This window comes from Sarcophilus harrisii, chromosome 6 (genome assembly GCF_902635505.1).
Source record: "Sarcophilus harrisii chromosome 6, mSarHar1.11, whole genome shotgun sequence".
NCBI lineage: Eukaryota > Metazoa > Chordata > Mammalia > Dasyuromorphia > Dasyuridae > Sarcophilus > Sarcophilus harrisii.
The window spans coordinates 102665819-102686101 of NC_045431.1; positions in this window are offsets into that span (position 1 = coordinate 102665819).

Below are 20283 nucleotides of genomic sequence, written 5' to 3' on the forward strand. Positions count from 1 at the left end.
TTGATGACAGAAGAAATTTTGTGATTTGAGTTCTACTCTTCATATTTTTATTTTAAAAATAAGAAGCAGCTTACTCTTTTCTCCATCTTTTTGGCTATTATTTATATCATCATTCTGACTTTTCAAAGAAAAAAATTATCAAAAAATTAATTTATAAATGTATTTACCAGTCTTCTGAGAGACATATCAGAGAAGCTAAAGATCCTAAGATATATGGCATCTGTGACTAGTTACAAATGTGTATGTATGCATGTGCACATGGAGGAGGACTGGATTCAGTTTCTCAGAGCAAATCCAGCTATATTTCTCCCTCAGGGATGTTCTTCTGTAACCCTAGCAATTAAAGCCCTCATTATATGTTTCTCTCACTATTAACTGTCAGTTATTAGTACCCCAGTTCCATTTAACCAGTTAACATAAATAATCTTTTACAAAGGCTTACTTGTTGCAAAGATATAACAAGTACAAAAATTCTAAGCATTTCCCCCCAAAATCCTAAGGGCATACTTTCCACTATACCCTATCAGGCTTAATCACTTCTGTAAAAGAAAAAAAATGTTGGCAATAAATATGTGTGCCTTGATACTTATTTTTGCGCAAGAATGAAAATAGTAGAAAGGAAAACCTTGATGTTCTAGTCACAAGTAATATTCATGGTAATATGGATAGTCTAATACAACTACTATATAAAATCAAAAACCAGACTGATCCTTCATGGGATAGATAGCAGGTCAACTTGGAATTTTAATCATTCAGTGTAATCTTAAGCAATCAGGCAAAGAATATTATTTTATAGAAAGGATATATAGAAAGGGGAGAAGGAATCACTTTGTCATCTATAGAAAAGATAGATGAGAGAGAAAGAAACCTAAATAGGAGATTTTTGCATTATTCTAACCAAAAGGTGATTAGGTTAGAACTAGAATACTAGCTAGGTGCCTCCAAAGAAGGGGCTAAGTAAATGAGATGTGGATAAAAATAAGATTTGGCTTGGCTACTGATCAGATATGCAAGGTGAAGAGTAGATAAGAACAAAAAGAGTTCAAACCTCAATAACTTTCCATTTCTTATCTATTTCAGAGAGTTGTGGGCTTAGGGAAAAAGATGAATTCTGGCTCAGACTTTTGAATTGGAGAGGTCTACAGGACATTCACTTTGAAATATCGAATAGGCAATTCCTTATCTGGGACTGTAGCTCTGGATAAAGGGTAAGACTGGATGTATATGTAGATCTGTGAGTCATCAGAATAGAGATTAAAATTAATTCTATGGGAATAGATGAGATGGCTAAGAGGCAAAGAAGAGTGGGCAAAGAGAAGCAGGTTCAGCCTAAGGCTTTGGAATATGCCCGTGTTCAGGAAATGTAATATAGATGGTAATTAATAAAGAAGATTTAGGAGGGAACAGAAAGGTAGAACAAGAAGCAATTCTAAAACTATAATTATATTCCAATTACCAACTGCCATAATACATTAGGAAAAAAGTAATAACACTACTACTATCTAATTCTGAGTCCCAAGGAGACAATAGAAAGGGCTTCCGATTTGGATCTGGATTCAGAAGCCCTTAGCTTGGATTCCAACTCTCCCACTTTCTACCTGTGTAACTTTGGGTAAATTTTTTCAACTCTCTGAGCTTTAGTTTGCTCATCTGTAAAAAGATGGGATTGGGCTAAATGCTCTCTAATGTCTAATTATAGATAGACCTAATATCACAAAAACTATTTTCAAACAATTCAGATTAACCCAAAATAAAATCATTCCATCCCAAATCCATGTATTATTTGATATTTATGTAAGAAAAGTTCCATGACATAATGGGAGAAGGTAGTTTTTAAACTGTACTCCATAATTTAAAAAGCAAACACACCAGGGGATAATTATTAAGAATCTGCTTGCCCCAAATCACACAGCTGTTAAGTGTCTAACTCCGAAGGAGGCGTCTGAAAGATATTTGGACAGGATTCAAACAGAATGAGGTGTGGAGATTGAAGTTGTAACCAATATTACTGAAAGGAGTACTCTGTTGATGTTATCACAAATCCATTCAAGTACTACTGTTTAACAATCTCTTCCAGTCTGGGAGAGTAAAAGAGAGTTGAAAACATTAAGGGAGGTTAATGGCAGCAACTATTTAAGAGTTGCAGTCCTGTTTCCTGGCCTTCACATACTTGCACCCTTGCTTCCCTGAGGCTCTCAGCTGTTACAACCAAAGTTGCTGACAGTTGCTAATAGGTTTATATTGTGCACATACACAAACACCCTTGAGCCTCCAGGGTATCTCCACTGTAGAACTGCTGGCTTAGAAAGCCTTGAGCAGCTGACAGCAATGCCCTTTTAAGGTTAAAATTCGATTAAGTAAATCCTCTTGGCAGCTGCTCTGATGACTGATCACACCTGAGGTAGAACTATTGCCTTCAGGACAGTACTTTTGGGGATTTTCTATTCTGATTTGATATGTAGAAAATAAAAAGAAAGTGGAACAAATTTGGGGTGGCTTTTTATAGTTTCTCGGCCTGTAGATCAATATGTATTGCCCTTGAAATAGTCTACTACTTCCTGAGATTGTAACTTTGATGGATTTGTGATCTTATATGTGATGTAGATCCTCTCTCTAAAGGTGAAGATGGCAGCCATTCACCCTCTTCATCCTACATACTCTTGATCAAGTGCTTCCATAAATCTTCCATCCACTGGCTTTGAGGATGAACATTAATGAGTTGTCTTAATGTGGACTTCAATGAAGCATGAATGTGAATGACACCTGCAGGTTACCTAAGTCACTCTTCTCCTATATCTAGTATATAAACATCTTTAATATTCAATGAACTTTAATTCACTCAAAACTATAAAATTTAGAGCATCATGTGTTAGGAATAACTTTAAATTAGGGTGTACTTACATGAGTGTATTAATGAAAAGAAAATTCAGAATTACTGGGTGCCCAAAATGATTCAAAACACTATGGAAATATATATAAAAATTAAACAGCTCTAGTCTCAAGAATAATAGATTTAGAATTAAATGACATTCTAGGGGCCATTAAGACTAACCCCCTCATTTTACAAATGAAGAAATTGATACCTAAAGAGGTTTAAGTGATTGTACCAGATCTATCCACTTAATAACTAAGGCTGAATTTGAATTCATGTCTTCCTGATTTTAAATCCATTACACTGTTCCTAACATAAGAGTTAGATTAAATATGACTATTCCTAATAGAGATTTAGATTCTTAAAAATGAAAATGAAAAAGATTATGGAATCTTTTCATCTGAAGAGCTTCTGACAACATTGTTTTGCCTGAATAAAATTATTATAGCCCCTCTTTTCCATGTCATTAAGGGAGAATTGAGTCAGAAAAGAAGCCTTGAAATACCATTGAGTCATAGAACTCCTTATCTCAATCCTTGCTGGAATAATTCCCCCTCCTTTTGAGTATTGTCCCTCCCCTCTCTGTCTCCTGCCCTCCACCTTCTTATCTTGACTTTTATCCAGTCAGAACTAAGTTATGGTCCTCTCTTGGAATTATGGCTCGAATACCAACCCTGTGTCCTCACCCTCCTTATCTACCTTGTATACTCAGGCTATATATACTGTTTAGCTAAACAAAAACAAAAAAACCAAAACCAAAACCAAAAACCTATAAAAGGTCCCTGCCTCAGTTGCTCAGGGCCAGAATGATTTTTGGGACATGAGTCCCATCCCAGTCAGCTAGCCTAAACTCTCCACAATTAAAAGATTAAAAACAATCTCTGTCTTGCCTCAGTTTCTCTGGCATTACAACATTTACCATTGTAATTTCTCTATGATGGTTTCGAAATGACTGCTTACCTCCAAGGACTTGAATTAGAAGTGATCACTTTAGGTCTCTCCCTGCCTACTAATGATATGGCAGTGTCTATCTCTACAAACTCAATATAAACAGTAGTATAATCTGAGGCTGCATTAAGGGGATATAGTATTTAGAATGAAGGCAATGATAGTCCCACTGCACTTTGCCCTGGTCAGGACACATTTGGAATAACTGCTTTAGGCTCCAGACAGTGTCTGTTTATAATAACATTGGCAAGCTGAAAATGAGTCTAGGGGAGGGGAGCAACATGGTAAAGGAACTGGAGATGTTTAACTCAATAGGATTTTGCAGAGACCCTAAAATATTTGTGCATATATTCGATAAGGAGAGAGCTAAGAATGTTCCCTTTGACTCCATAGAGCAGAAGAATGGGCAAAATTGGGAGCAGTTAGATGGTGCAGTGGATAGAGCACAGACAAATCAGGAGAATCTGAGTTCAAATTTGTATAGTCCTAGGCAAGCCCCTTAGCCCTGATTTCCTACAAAACAAAACAAAGAAAGAATGTGCAAAAGTAGAAGCTGCAGAGTGAGCAAAGAAAAAAATAACTGAAAGTACCCAAAGGTAGAATCAGATGTATTGGGAGGTGTTGAGTTGCTCCTCAATGGAGGCCTTCAAAAATAAGTGGATGGTGAAGAACATATTGTCAGAGATGTTGTAGAAAGGACACTTGCATTGGAACTGTAAGGTTCCTTTAATGTCTGAGATTCTGGGAGCTTTGGTGAATGTATCGCAACAATAATCTAAGGTCTACGAACAGTGCATATGGAAATACAAGAAGAGTCAAATGAATAATGTTTGGAAAGAACTTTGCAAACTTTAAGTTATATAAATATCTGCTATAATTGAGAAGTAACATAATGTAGTTGGATGGAGTATTTGGGATCAGAAAGACCTAAATTCAAATAATGCATTGACATTTACTAGCTAATGACTCTAAGTAAGCCATTTCAATTAGATGTAAGCTCCTTCTGGGCAGGAACTATCTTACTTTTTTACATATTTGTATCCCTAGCACTTAACACAGTGCTAGGACTGCTAGTAGTAGCTGCTTAATAAATATTTATTAACTGACTGACCTCATCTTTTAGAGTATTATTTTCTTAAACTATAAATTGGTGATATCTATAGCAGAACTTCTTAAACTTTTTTCACTTGTGATCATTTTTTGCCAGAGAAAGTTTTACATAAGACCAAGTATATGATAAAATAAAAAAAATATAAAAAGAAAATGTTTACTGATGAATCATAATTTCATGACTTTCATATTTATTTATGAGAGCCCATGTGAGGTCTCAACTTGCAGTTTAAGAAGCTTTAATTTATAGGACCATATTCATAGATTATTAATATATAAGATTATAGGATAATACATTTAGAACTAATATGGACTTCAGAGCCTTCTAGTTTAATCTCATTTGAAATATAAGCAACTGAGGCACAAAAATAGTAAGTGACTTGCCCAAGATTACACAAGTATTAAGTAGAAGAGTTTAATTAAAATCTTCAGGCCCCCAAATCTAGCATAGTGTCCACTGTAGGGTATCTACTGCTGAGCACTAAACTTAGCACATAGTTGACCAACCTACCATATTACTATGTTAGCTATTAAATAAATTCAGTATCTATACCCTCCAAGCAAAGATTTTTCTTTCAAAAGTTACTATATCCCAAATAAGGTTTAGTCAGTTGCTTCAGTCAAGTCTGACTCCTCATGATCCCATTTTCTTGGCAAAGATACTGAAATGATTTGCCATTTCCTTCTCCAACTCATTTTACATATGAGGAAACTGAGGCAAACAGATTTAGATGGCTTGCCCAGGGTCACACAGCTAGTAAGTGTCTAAGGCTGGACTTGAACTCAGGAAGATCAATCTTCCTATCTCCTGGCCAAGCTTCCAACTAAGAATGGTCCTTCTTGAATTAGAAATTAGGACCTTTTTCCATGTTTCTTAATCCTGTCCTGAGAAGGGCTGTTTTGGCAGGTTGTCCACTATTTTGAGCAAGCTATATACTAAAACAAAGGTCAGTTCTTCCAGCTACATGGCAGAGGCCAGATATCAGCTTCATTGCTCTCTCAGTGAAAAATTAGGAACATATGTCAGTAGTTAAGAACCTTCGGAGATATATTCATTGCTGCAGTATTTTTAATTTAAGTGTCCTTGTATGATATTAAAGGGACAAAAGATCTATTTCTAGGTGAAATATTTGAAATGATTTTTCTCAGCCTTTCTCTATGAGGCATTCAAAATAATTCCATTATTTTTACATAATAATCATCATCAAATTGTATTTATTAAATGCCTTCTATGTTCCAGGCATAGTACTAGCTACTGGAAATACTATAGTAGAAATAAAATAGTTACTGCCCTCAAGAAACTTGTATTCTATTAGAGAAGACACTGTTGACAAATAAAAGAATATGTAAAATAAATAAAAAGTAATGAGACTCAATTAGCCAGCTGAGAAATGAGAAACGGCTTCATGTAGGAGGTGACAACTAATCTGAACACTAATGGAAAATAGCAATATTAAGAAGCAAAAATAAATAAGGAATAATGTCCCAGGCATTGGGAGCAAATCCACAAGAGCATCAAAATTTGAGATGAAATTCTATGTACAAGGAAAGCCAATTCAGCTGGTTCCTAGGGTGTTTGAAGGGAAGTAGTATTTTATAAAGCGGGAAAAGTGGATATTATCAAGGTTGTAAAGACATTTAAATGCCAAACAGAGAAATTTCCATTTGCTCTGAAACAATATGGAGTCATTGGATTTTATTAAGGAAGAGAATGACATGGTTAGACCTCTTGGGTTATTCTTTTCAATTATATGGAAGATAGAGTAAGGGAAAATGCAGGTAATAATTCTACCTGCCTCTCTGTGGTCCTGGGCATGTTCCACATGACTCAATCTTGTGTTACTAATTCTTTTTACTGGCCACCACTCTCAGAATCTACTAAATATCTTTGAACTCCCATTCACATTACATACTCAAAGTTTCTGGGCACAGCCCACCTCATTAGTGATTTTCTCAGTTACTTCTAGGGAGAAAACATTACTGTCCCTTTCAAATGCATTTCCTCATTCAATGACATTTTCATTCTGATGGAGTTGTCACCCTATATAATATATAGTCTGGGAAGACAGTTTTGCTTTGGGGAGGCACAGAGATTGTGAATGGAATCATAGACCATCATATCAGATCATACATACCAACATTTAATGTTGTTTCTACCTCTCTTTCCAGAACAAGAGGTGGTAAAAGGAAAAGGGGGATTAGGGAGATTTAGCACATTGGCATTGGAGAGCATGGCAAGATGCCCAAGTAGGCTTAGCTTTTCTGGTGGATCATTGAAAGGGATGTGAAGCCGTGGCCTGGGACCAGCTACATAGGGTGGGTTATTCAGTAACTCTCCAATCAGGCTACGAACAATGAAAGTAAGCATACAAATTGTAAAATAAGAATTATATCCTTTTGGGTCTGAGAATTTTTCTCCAAATCAACAATTTAGCACAAGAATAGTTAGAGTAAGGAAGTAGTAATTTTAATCAGCAATTAAGCAACCTGAGTGAATTGGGCCCTTCCACTATAATTGGATTAGTAAACATTACTCATTATTTCAAATACCACCAAGACAAAAAATTTGTTCTGATCCACTAGGAAAAAAAATTAAATAGTGCCAATTGTCCTAATGTTATATTATTTAGAAAGCCAAAAAACTGGTTTAACCATCTCTCAAAAGGTTTTTGTCATAGTATTTACAAGACCTGTACCCTGGATTTGAGGAAGTTTTGCGCAAGACTCAGTAAAGCTGACAGGGCAGAAAAAGGAGAGGATATAGCTAATGATCAATTGTCCTTAAAGGCTAGTATTCTCCAGGATAGATCATCAGACCATAGCCTAACAAGAAAATGGATTCTATGATGAGGAACAAAAACAGGGGCCAAGAGAGACTCCTGAGGAAAAGAGAACAAGATCCAAGGCCTGATCTGATAGAGTATACAAAAGCCCAATCTATATCAATCCAGAATTCCTGGAGTAACCAAAATCAACTGTAAGGCAGAAGGTGTTGGGCAGGTCAGGGAAAATACACTATAAAGGGACTAAATCACTAAAATGACTTTCTCAACTTTGCGTGTAAAAACATTTGGTTTTGATGACAGCAGCATTTTAGCCAGGTCTCCTTCCTCTAATGTCCACCTGCTTTGCTATGAGCATGGGCAGCTTACAAATGAAATCAGAGTTTGGGAAAGAACAATATTAACAGTAGCAATAGTAATAATATTAATAATAGCTGATGGTTATAGGGGTCCTCACACTTTTTAAAGAGGGGGCCAGTTCACTGTCCTTCAGACTGTTGGAGGGCCGGACTACAGTAAATACAAAAACTTTGTTTTGTGGGCTTTAAATAAAAAAACTTCATAGACCTGGGTGAGGGGGATAAATGTCCTCAGCTGCTGCATCTAGCCCGTGGGCTGTAGTTTGAGGACCCCTGTATAGAGTGCTAATATTTGCAAAGTGTAGAGTTATTTCTTTTAAGACTCATATAACCTTGTAAGATGGGTTCTATTCTAGAGATGATGAAGATGAAATAGGTGATGATAGCTTTTACATATCACTTTAAATTTTACAAAAGTGCTTTACAAAGATTCTTTAGTGATTTGTCCAAACTCACCCAGCTAATAAGAGTCTGAGACTGGATTTGAACTCAGATGTTCCTGATTCCAGCTTGAGCACTCTAACCACTATGTCTCCTAGTTGAGAGAACTGAAGTTCCTGGAAATTAAATTACTTGCCCAAGTTCACAATGCTAGGAAGAGCATGGGCAGGATTCTAACCTATGTCTTGCTGGTTCAAAAGTCTATCACTATAGTATACTATAGGGACAGCAAATGGATAGAATGCTGACCTGGAGTCATTTTGTTGCTGTTATTCAGTCAATTCTGTCATGTTTGGCTCTTCATGACCCAATTTGGATTTTTTTTGGCAGATACTGGAGTGGTCTGCCATTTTCTTCTCCAACTCATTTTACAAATGAGGAATCTTAGAGATAATCAGGTTAAGTGACTTGCCCAGGGTTACATAGCTAGTGAGCCTCTGAGATCCAATTTGAACTTCCTCATTCCAAGCCAGTTTTCCATTGAGTTTAAGCAAGCCTCAGTTTCCTCAACTATAAAGTAACTTGGAGAAGGAAGTGGCAAACCACTTTAGTGTCCTTGCCAAGAAAACCCCCCCAAAAGGATGGCAGAGTTGCTCACAAATGAATGATAATAACAAGAATAATAACAATTAAACATTAGAACAGAAATCAGCTGAAGCAATTCTAATGCATGCATGAGGATTCTTTAGTTTAATATGAGTTTGGATTTTTTTCTTTAGTTTCTAATTGTTTTGTTGTTTTTGAGATTATCTAAATTAGGTATTCTTAATCTGAGGATCCTATTAAATTATTAGTTTATTATTGTTTTTTCTTTATTTTATAACTACATTTTATCATAGTTTTCTTAGTAATCTCAGACATTGTATTTTATGTATTTAAGGACATTTTTTGAGAAATTCACCAGTGCAAATCAGCAACTGCTTTACCATCTTCTATCTTAATTGTCTGCAGCAAGGAGAGTGGGGGAAAATGAGTTATCCAGGATCATACAGTTTGTCTGGGAGATAGGAAATGAACCCCATTTCCTATTTAATAAATTTATTTAATTTAATAAAATGCAGTGATATGTATAGTATCTTTTTTATGATAGTGATGAGGTCAGGCAACAAATGAGTAAGGTTCCTTCTCTCCAAGGCAAGTTCGGAGGGAAAGAATTTGTTAAACCTAGAAGCTATGTCAAAAAGGCTTTATTATCAAAGAAACACCAAGAGGGATTCTCTCATCTGGCATATCTTTCTCAAGGGAGAGATAGATCTGCAAAGAATTATTTTTGAAGACTCATGTTATGTGCAAGTCTAGGGGAAGTTTGATTGTGAATTGAATGTGATTGTCAATTGAATGTGAAATCTTATGACTTACTGACAAGATCAATAGGGCTTTAATTTGCTCTTGAGTGATGGGAGACCATTTGGGCTGTAAATCAAGAGGGACATGGTTTTTGTGATTTTGCCTAGTTTTACAGAGTTCACTCATGTCATCAGTAAATGTAGTAAGTAGTACAATAAATGAATGGTTATGTCCATCTGCCCCTTGCCTCTTTAATGATACCCAACAAAACACTTTTTCTTATGACAAGGTTGGGATATTATTAATGTAGATAACCAAAGATAGCTCTACTATCAAGTATTTTTGATAGGCAATTCAAACTTCCATTCCAGAGTCCATTCATACTCAGCACTTAAAATGAATATTCTAAAATATTTTTGAAATTTTGTGAGCTATCTTCATAGAATTCTTGTGCAAGGCAGTCAGAGCAGATAAGATATTTGTAAAATTCTTAGCACAGGACCTGGCACATAGTAGGCATTTAACAAATGCTTATTCCTTTCCATGTTGAATCAAACAATATCAATATGTAACACTGCATGTAGCAGCAGACTTCTTTTTCACCTGTTGCTTAGTTTTGCTGGATTTTTTTTCTTTTTCCTAAAAGAGTTTTCTGAGGTGATGATGAAGGAAGAAAACATTGGGAAATATAAGTTATAAGTTATATAAAAACAAAAGATGTCAATAAAAGTTTATTTTTAAAAATACACTTCAACACCATCAATCATGATTCAGAAATATAAATTTCAGTGATGAGACATACTAATTTGTCACTTAGCATTTGTCAAGGCTAAGCTCTAGCTTCTTATAATAATATTATTGATAATAAGTCAAATAAAAAGCTTTTCCAACAGAATAAATACAAACAAAATAAATTTATGTTCAACAATAAGGGTCATTTCAACTTTTAAAAACCATTGGTTAGTTTGTGGAGAAATGTCATAGTTCTATATCTAGAGTTCATATTCAAAGAGATGGTCCATTTTGAGAGAATACACTCTTCAAAACCCATTTGTGGGGGGGGGGGGAACCTTCAAGAATCATCAAAGCAATTACCTAGAACCAAATGGTCAAGATGATTCCCATTAAAGTAAAGTAAATAATTATCTTATTCCATTGAATCCATAACAAGATAACTCAGAAATGATACTTTTTATGTTGTTACTCATAAATATCCAAGAGAGCAAGAGAGCCCATATTTATACATTACTAACTGATGATAGCCTTTCCATAATATTTTCTAACAAGATTTATTCTTAAAAGCTGATATTTATTCATAGAAATTATAATAATTACAGTGTTGACACAAACCAAAATTTGATCCTCAACTGTGCAAAGTGGTAACCATTCATCATTATTAGGGAGCAGCACAAAGCATTGTAGATTAGAATTGATTCACGATACTAATATTTATAATAATAGATGAAATTTCTAAGCTCTTTGGGCTTTGATTTACTAAGTTATCTAATTTGAGCCTTACAACAATACAATGAGATAAGTAGTATTGTCCCAGTTTTGTCTCTGAGGAAACTGAAGCTCATTGAGTTTAAATAATTTACTCAGTAATGTACCAGCTAGAAATTATTTGAGACATGATTTAAACTGAGACTTTCTGACTACAGTACATTTCCCTGAGAAATTTATATATTCTCTAAGTCCAACTATTGAAAGTTGTCCATAAAATGGACAAAGTATTTTCCAGAAAACATTAGGGAGAAGTTTTATCAAAGAATAGATTCTTATTCTTTGCATCAGTTTACTTGGAAGTTAGACATGTGCCTTTTACTTTCAATATTTCAATATGACAAGGCAGGATAATCTAATGGATAGAGTCATCCTAAGAGAATAGAAGACTTACATTCAAATTCTGCATTTCATGTATACTGTGTAACTATGAACAAATCACTTAACTTTTCAGTGCCCCCAAGCGATCTTATAAGCCAATGAATTGCCAAGGAGTTTCCAATACATATTGGTAGAGAAGTTTCCATTCCTAGAAATTCCCTGTACTAATAAAATCTTGAGTCCAAACTAAAAAACTCCCATATCAGCTTAAGCATCTGATCAGACAAGGTATCGTCGAACCTATTGTATAAACCTGAAAGGCTATACCATGTTGTTCTTGTGACGACACCTTGGTATTTTTCTTAATGAATCCCTTTACCTGGATTGTAAGAAGGTAACAATTCTAAAGACTAATGGTAAGATGTAACATTGCATGAAATAAAAGTGCTCTGTGAATAAGACATTGAAAAAACAATATCTCATATTTATGGACAATGAATTCCTTGCTACTCTGATTATAGAGGTCTTGGCAAAAACCTGACCTTGCCTAAGTTTCTCTGTGATACTGTCCAAAAAATACTATGGAAAGGTTGTCCTCATAGTTAGTAGTATACAATAAACTCCTGCTGTTCCCATATTCATTTTGTTACCAAAATATCCCACACTTGGAATCTTAAAAAGCAGATGCTCATATTCATTAAAAAGAATGTTCTCAAAAGGTCGAGAATTTCAAAGGAATTAATGAAGAGAAAAGCAAATGAAAGTGGCCTATCTGCACCAGATCTAAAACTATTTTAAGCAGTGGTCATCAAAACCATTTGGTATTGGCTAAGAAACAGAGTAGTGAATCAGTGAAAAAGGTTAGGTTCACAGAACAAAATAGTTAATGACTATAGCAATCTAGTGTTTGACAAACCCAAAGACCCCAGCTTTGGGGATAAAAATTCACTATTTGACAAAAACTGCTGGGAAAATTGGAAACTAGCATGGCAGAAACTAGGCACTGAGCCATACTTAACACATTAGACTAAGATAAGGTCAAAATGGATGCATTATCTAGACCTAAAGAATAATATTATAAACATATTAGAAGAACATAGGATAGTTTACCTCTCAGATCTGTGGAGGAGGAAAGAATTTGTGATCAAAGAAGAACTAGACATCATTATTGATCACAAAATAGATAATTTCAATTATATTGTTAAAAGATTTTGTACAAACAAAACTAATACAGACAAGATTAAAAGAGAAGCAATAAACTGGGAAACCATTTTACATCCAAAGGTTCTGATACAGGCCTCATTTCTAAAATATATAGAGAATTGACTCAAATTTATAATAGTTCAAGCTATTCTCTAATTGATAAATGGTCAAAGGATATGAACAGATATTTTTCAGATGAAGATATTGAAACTATTTGTAATCAAATGAAAAGGTGTTCCAAATCACTACTGATCAGAGAAATGCAAATTAAGACAATTCTGAGGTACCACTCAGATTGGCTAAGACAACAAGAAATGATAATGACCAATGTTGGAGGGGATGTAGGAAAACTGGGACACTAATACATTGTTGGTGGAATTGTGAATACATCCATCCATTCTGGAGGGCAATTTGAAACTATGCTCAAAAAATTATCAAACTGTGCATACTCTTTGATTCAGCAGTGTTACTACTGGCCCAAAGATATCTTAAAGGAGGGAAAGGGACCCATATGTGCAAAAATATTTGTGGCAGCCCTTTTTGTAGTGGCAAGAAACTGAAAACTGAGTGGATACCCATCAATTGGAGAACAGCTGAATGAGTTATGGTATATGAATGTTATTGATTATTATTGTTCTATAAGAAATGATCAGCATGATGATTTCAGCAAGAACTGGAGAGACTTACATGAACTGATGCTAAGTGAAATGAGCAGAACCAGGAGATTATTATACATGGCAACAACAAGATTATATAATGATCAATTCTAATGGACATGGCTCTTTTCAACAATGAGATGATTCAGGCCAGTTCCAATGATCTTGTGATGATGAGAGCTATCTGCACCCAGAGAGAGGACTGTGGGAACTGAGGGTGGATTACAACAGAGCATTTCACTCTTTTTGTTGTGGTTTGCTTGAATTTTATTTTCTTTCTCATTTTCTTGATCTAATTCTTCTTGTGGAGCAAGATAATCGTATAACTACATATGACTATATTGGATTTACATCTATTTTTACCATGTTTAACATATATTGGATTGCATGCCATCTAGGGGAGGGGATGGGGGAAAAGGAGAAAATTGGAACACAAGATTTTTCAAGGGTCAATGCTGAAAAAAATTATCCTTGCAAATGTTTTGAAAATAAAAAACTTCAATAAAAAATAATTCCAGGTGTAAACTACATTTTCATGTTTACATTATAGGAAAAACAAAATGGTTTCATATCCTTTAGAGCTTGTTTTCCAGTGATATTCAGTTTGAAATTTCACTACCTGAATATCATAATCAAACAAACCAAAAGTTTATTACTATTAATACATTATTTATTAAGAATAGTCTTTTCATTACTTCCGGCTATGATGGAGCCATAAAGTTTGAAAAAATTCCATTTTGCTGGTTTGGGATTATTATCTTCTGATTAAAATGGCCTCTCAGTTAAAATTGGCTTATTCCATTTTTGAATGTTTGTGCCCTCTTGAAGGTAATCAGGACATTATTGTGTGGACTCTAACAGTAAGTGATCAATTTATTATCTGAAAGAAATAATGTTTTTTGGTGTGCTACATAAAATGGTATAAAAGGCTGATTAAGCCAATCAAAGCAGGGAAGCTATAAATGCTCTGATACCACCATTAAAGTACACCAATGATCAAAGGATAAGAACAGTTTTCAAAAGAAGAAATGAAAATCATTAAAAAGTCAATGAATATTTATTAAGCACCTAGATTGTACCAGATAACATGCTGAATACTAGGAAAATAAATTTTAGGAAAGGAAAGAAAAAGAGAAGAGAGAAGAAAGCAAAGGAAGAATGGGGGGAAGAAAATAAATGGGGGAAGACAAAGAATGAGGAGGAGAAAGTAGAAAGAAAAGAAATTCCCTTCCCTCAAAAAGCTTAAGATCTAATTAGAGAAGACAATAAACAAAAAGCAGCTTGTGGAAGATAAGGAAGTCAATGCTGGTATAATATTTGTAGAGGCAAAAGCAGAGGAACTGGCTAATTAGAAATGAAGTTAGTTAAGAAATGTCAAGCCTTTTGTAAAAGGGCTGAATTAGTTATTTCCTTTGTAAAAGGAAATTTGGGGAGGAGTTTATGCTCTAACCTCCAGTCAGAGGGAAGAGGAAATTGAGAATGCTGAATATTAAAGCTGAATATTGATCCAGGATGATGAGATTTCAGTTAATGAACCTAATTTGAATTATCCTTGAGAAGGCTTGAGATTCCTTCCTGCAGCTGAAACAAAGCAAAGCAGCTGATGAGAAAATAACCTATGGAATCCAAATCACTAATAGAAGAGAAATGCATGTTAAAACATCAATATTTCAACTCACAGTCACTGAACTGACAAAAATTATAAAAGATGAAAATAATTAATTTCAGAGGACCTGCTTGAAACTGGTATATTCATGTACTATTGGTGGAGCTGTGAATTACAATACTCTAGAAAACAAATTGAAATTAAACAAGAATAGTTACTAAAATTATTCATACTCTTTGAATTAGCAATCCCACAGAAATATATCTGAGGAGTACTTTTGGTCATAGCAAAAACAAACAAACAAACCCTTCAAACACAATGTGTATGGTCAGTTAAGGAAAAAGCAAGCAAAATGTGAGAAAATGTTATTGTGCTATAATATAGAAAGGGGACTGGGCAAGGGAAGAAAGGCAGGGACATGGGACTAAATAGCTAATGAAGGACTGGACCTCAGGGAGTTGGTGAACTTACCAGCTCTGCTATTCCAACTACCTTATTTAAAGAAACAAAAAAAAAAAAAACCTGAAAAATTCTTCAGGTCACACATGAAGTAAATGTTAATTTACATGGAAGTGAATGTTAAAATAAACAAACTTACTTAGGTTTTATGCTTAAAATATAGAAAAAATTTAAACTTTAAACATTTAATTTTAAACTTCATTGCATGTGATTGTTATATACTAGTCAAATATTCTAATTAGACTAATCTACCTTCATTGTGAATTACAAGTAATTAGATGTTACTAAAAAGCTGCCTATACCCACTCATGTGGGCAATCAGGCAGATAATTGTTTTAAATCAGACTAATGGAATTGCAATATCTAGGTTCAAAGTAGAACAATTGATGGCAATAGTGACCTAGTGTTTATACATGGTGTTATATCCCCTGCATCTGGTAACTCCATAAAACATTACTATAGCTTTGGTGGTAAGAAAAATATATATAGGTATTGAATATTTAGAGCTGAGGATAAAGAAACAAAGGTACTGGTTGGTATGTTTCAATTTAAAAATACTAAAATCATATATATTTATATATAGCTGAGAAAATGTTCCATATCCAGAGTTAATCCCCAAATCCCCATAGAGTGAATGACCTTTTTTCCTAAAGTGTTTCCCCCAATTAGTTCCTTTACACAGATGTAGAAAGTTTATAGTGATACTCAGGGAAGATCTATTATCTTCTAACCTAACCTTTTTCCCTGATGGACACTCTGCCCCCTACCAATGTCACAAAAAATAGTCATTAATTGGACAGATGTGTTTCAGACATCCCAAATAAGAATTAGGAATGCATTTTCTAGTAGCCATATGATTATGAATGGTCATTTTAGTATAGCTGAAATAATATTATTTGAATTCTACCTAAATTACATTGTGGTCTAAGTAGTTTTTCCTGTGACACCTCTGGAATCCAACTAAAAAATGAACTCTAAGCTCCAAATTATTATTTTGGAAATTTACTTTTTAAGCTAGACTAATCTGTACATTGATGATTCTCCACAAGGGACAGAAAGATGATAGATGATAGGTAGATAGAGAAAGAGAGAAAAAGAGATAGATAGATAGGGTAAATAGGTAGGTATGTAGATGGTGGATACATAGATGATAAGCAGAAAGATAGAGGGACAACTAGGTGGTACAGTAGATAAGAGTATTGGGCCTGGGGTCAGGCTTCCTGACTTCCTGATTTTTTACCTGGAATCAGGAAGGTCCAAATTCAGATCTGGCCTCAGATCAGTCAGTTAAACTACTATTTGGTTCAGTCCCTCATCTGTAAAGTGGGGGTGCACTGGAGAAGGAATTGGCAAATGCTCCTGTATCTTTGCCAAGAAAGCTCCTGGACAAAGTCCATGAGATCACATAAAGTAGGATATTATTAAATAACTAAAGAACAACAATAAAGATAAATAATTTATTAATCATTTAATTAAGCAAATATGTGTCAAATTCTGTGCTAAGAACTGAGGATAAAATACAAGCAAGCCATACAGTCCTGTCCCTTCCTCTCTGAGTCCTGATTTCCTCCCTTGTAAGATAAGAGTATCACATTAAATGATCTTTAAAGTATCTTCAGGTTCTATATCAATGGTATTTAAGACCTGACAAAACCAAGACTGCTCCTGCTTTGGCTTATTCCCTCTGTCACTCTTTTAGTACTCAAATGTTTTATTGTCTCACATTGAGTTTTAATTTAATCCTTTCATTTGCATGAAGTTATACTCCACTCAGCTTTCAAGCTACTGGAGAGTCAAAGAAGGGAGGGAACAGAGAGGAGGAGGAAGAAAGGAGAAAAGACAAGCATTTATTAAGGGCTTATTATATGTCAGACACTGGGCAAATGTAAGCAAGCAAGATAGTCCCTACTCTCAGGGAGCTCCCACTCTAACGGGGAAAGATAACACATAAAGGGGGAATCTGAAAACAATGGTTTGGAGGCCTGGGTTCTGGGCAAGATAAATGCTCCCCTACAGGAACTCAGAAATGCCAAAGAAAAAGTCCAAGGGGGAGAAGGCTACAGGGTGGGTAGAGGGAATAGAGATAATATCCCCAAAGCAAGGAGCATCTAATGGACATATCTCATTTTACATTCTTCCTAGCATGGCCCAAGCTTTGCACTCAGTAAGTACTCAATGAATGCCTATTGAAAGAATTACCAGAAACACCAATGTGCTACCACTCACTCCTTCATTTTACCATTTTTCCATGGATACCTTTGGCATAATTAATCTGGTTAATTTTGTTTGTAGAAGTTGGGTGCCAGGCAATGCTAAAACCAGGCTGCTCTTGATAAAAGGAACCTGCAACTCTCAAAAGACTTATCTCGGGATACAAAACTTTCATAGCAAAAAGGAAAAAAAAAGAGCAGTATATTATTTATCTGTTGATAAAGTGATCCTAGTGTGAAGGTGGCAATTCATTTATTTCATATACATACAACAGCAAACAAATGTTTTAGCAAGCAGTAGATAGACCCTTGTGAAGGAGTGCTTTGACCCAGAAATTTGTTTCACCCTTTTTTCATCTTTCTTTCCAAACATTTGTTTCTGCCACATTAGGGGAAGGCTGTCAGTGGTGACTGGCTAGAAATCTCAAACCAATCCTGGCTCTCCAGGTAGCTTCTTTCTAACCCATTTTACCTTTAATGCTATCTCAAATTTTGTTTAGAATTTCAAAAAATATACAAAGATAGAAGTTTGGGAGTAAAAGGCTTCTGGCATGGGCCCAAAATGTACTACTTTTTGTGGAACTTAGAGCATTGAACATTTCATTTTAACACTCTATCACATAAAAATCACTATGAAATAGACAGAGGGCTTGAGATGAAAAGAAAGTCTGAGCTTAAAAACATAATAAAACTTGATTATGCAGTTTCATCTGACTGGGTTTTTATTATTTTTTTGGCTTGTAAATTCCTGTCTTGTAGATAGGGAGATGGATAGGTAGACAGATGAATAAGGAAATGGGAAAAAAAAGGAAGAAAAGAAGAGAGAAGGGAGGAAGGAAGAGAGAAGGAAGGGAAGAAGGAAGGAAGGAAGGAAGGAAGGAAGGAAGGAAGGAAGGAAGGAAGGAAGGAAGGAAGGAAGGAAGGAAGGAAGGGATGGAGAGAGGAAAGGAGGAAGCGAGAGGAAAGGAAGGAGGGAGAGAAAGAGAGAGGGAGGAAGGGAGAGAGGGAGGGAAGGAGGAAGGAAAGGAGGAAAGGAAGAACGAGTTCTCCTCTCCTATCCTCTCCTTTCCTTTGTTCTCTAAATCTATCTACTGCACCACCTTAATTGCCCCAAGTTGTAGAAATACAAGAACAAAAATTAAAACAATCCGCCTTTAAGGAACTTATATCTCACTAAGGTTTGGGGGAAGCAATACAAACTCAGATAAATCAAAGTTAACTATTACATATAATTGCTTCTGCTGCTGTCTCCTCTCCTTCCCACACATAAACACACATACACAACTTGAGAGATCTGCAAATACCTAGACAACAGACAGAATTTAAGTTGTGCCTTGAATGCAGTTAAGAGCTCCAATAAGTAAAAGTCAGGAGGCACAGAATTCTAGGTATGAAGGACAATTTTGAAAAAGAACAGAGGTGGGAGATGTATTGTTAGGATGTATTGAGACGAGCAAATATGGATGGAGCACATTGTATTTGAGAACAAATAATGTGAAATTTTACTAGAAAGTTAATTTCAAGCAAAATTGTGAAGGATTTTAACTGATCAACAAAAGGAGTTTGTATTTTCTCTTAGAGGAAATCAGACATTCTCAGATGGGAGAGTAATATGGTCAGATCTATGTTTTAAGATTATTAGCTGCTCTATGGACGTGGCCATCTCCAGCAATGAGATGGACCAAATCAGTTCCAATAGAGTAGTAATGAATTGAACCAGCTACACCCATCAAAAGAACTCTGGGAGATGACTATGATCCAGTACATAGAATTCCCAATTCCTATATTTTCATCTGCCTGCATTTTTTATTTATTTCCTCACAGGCTAATTGTACACTATTTCAAAGTCCAATTCTTTTTGTACAGCAAAATAACTGTTTGGACATGTATACTTATATTGTATTTAATTTATACTTTAACATATTTAACATGTATTGGTCAACCTGCCATCTTGGGGAGGAGATGGGGGGAAGGAGGGAAAAAAAATTGGGATAAAAGGTTTGGCAATTGTCAAAGCTGTAAAATTACCCATGCATATAACTTGTAAATAAAAAGCTATAATAATAAAAATAATAAAGATTATTAGCTGCTCAACTGTACAGATCTTGTTCATCTTCTCCCATGAGGGTGATCTAAGGAATATCACTATATGACTTAAACTGTCCATTTCTTATCACTCATCCTTGGTCCATGACCAATTCACATCCTTTCCTGATCACATATTCCCCATATCTTACAACAATAAGGCCTAGAGTTGAATATTGCATGTAAGACATGGTTAGAAATGCGCAGCAGTATATTTAGTCTCATACCATGTTTTCTGCAAACTTGCTTTTCCCTCAATAGAACTTTGCTGATTTAAAAGTAAATATCTTTATTTAATGACTACTTTCCACAATGTTCCTCATCATCATCTTTTCCAAATGCTTTTATATTTATAATTTGTCATACACGACTGTCATATCTCTCTATTCGGCACTATGAAATGAGACCGTCTCTGGGTTCATTCAGCTTTCTGGAAATTG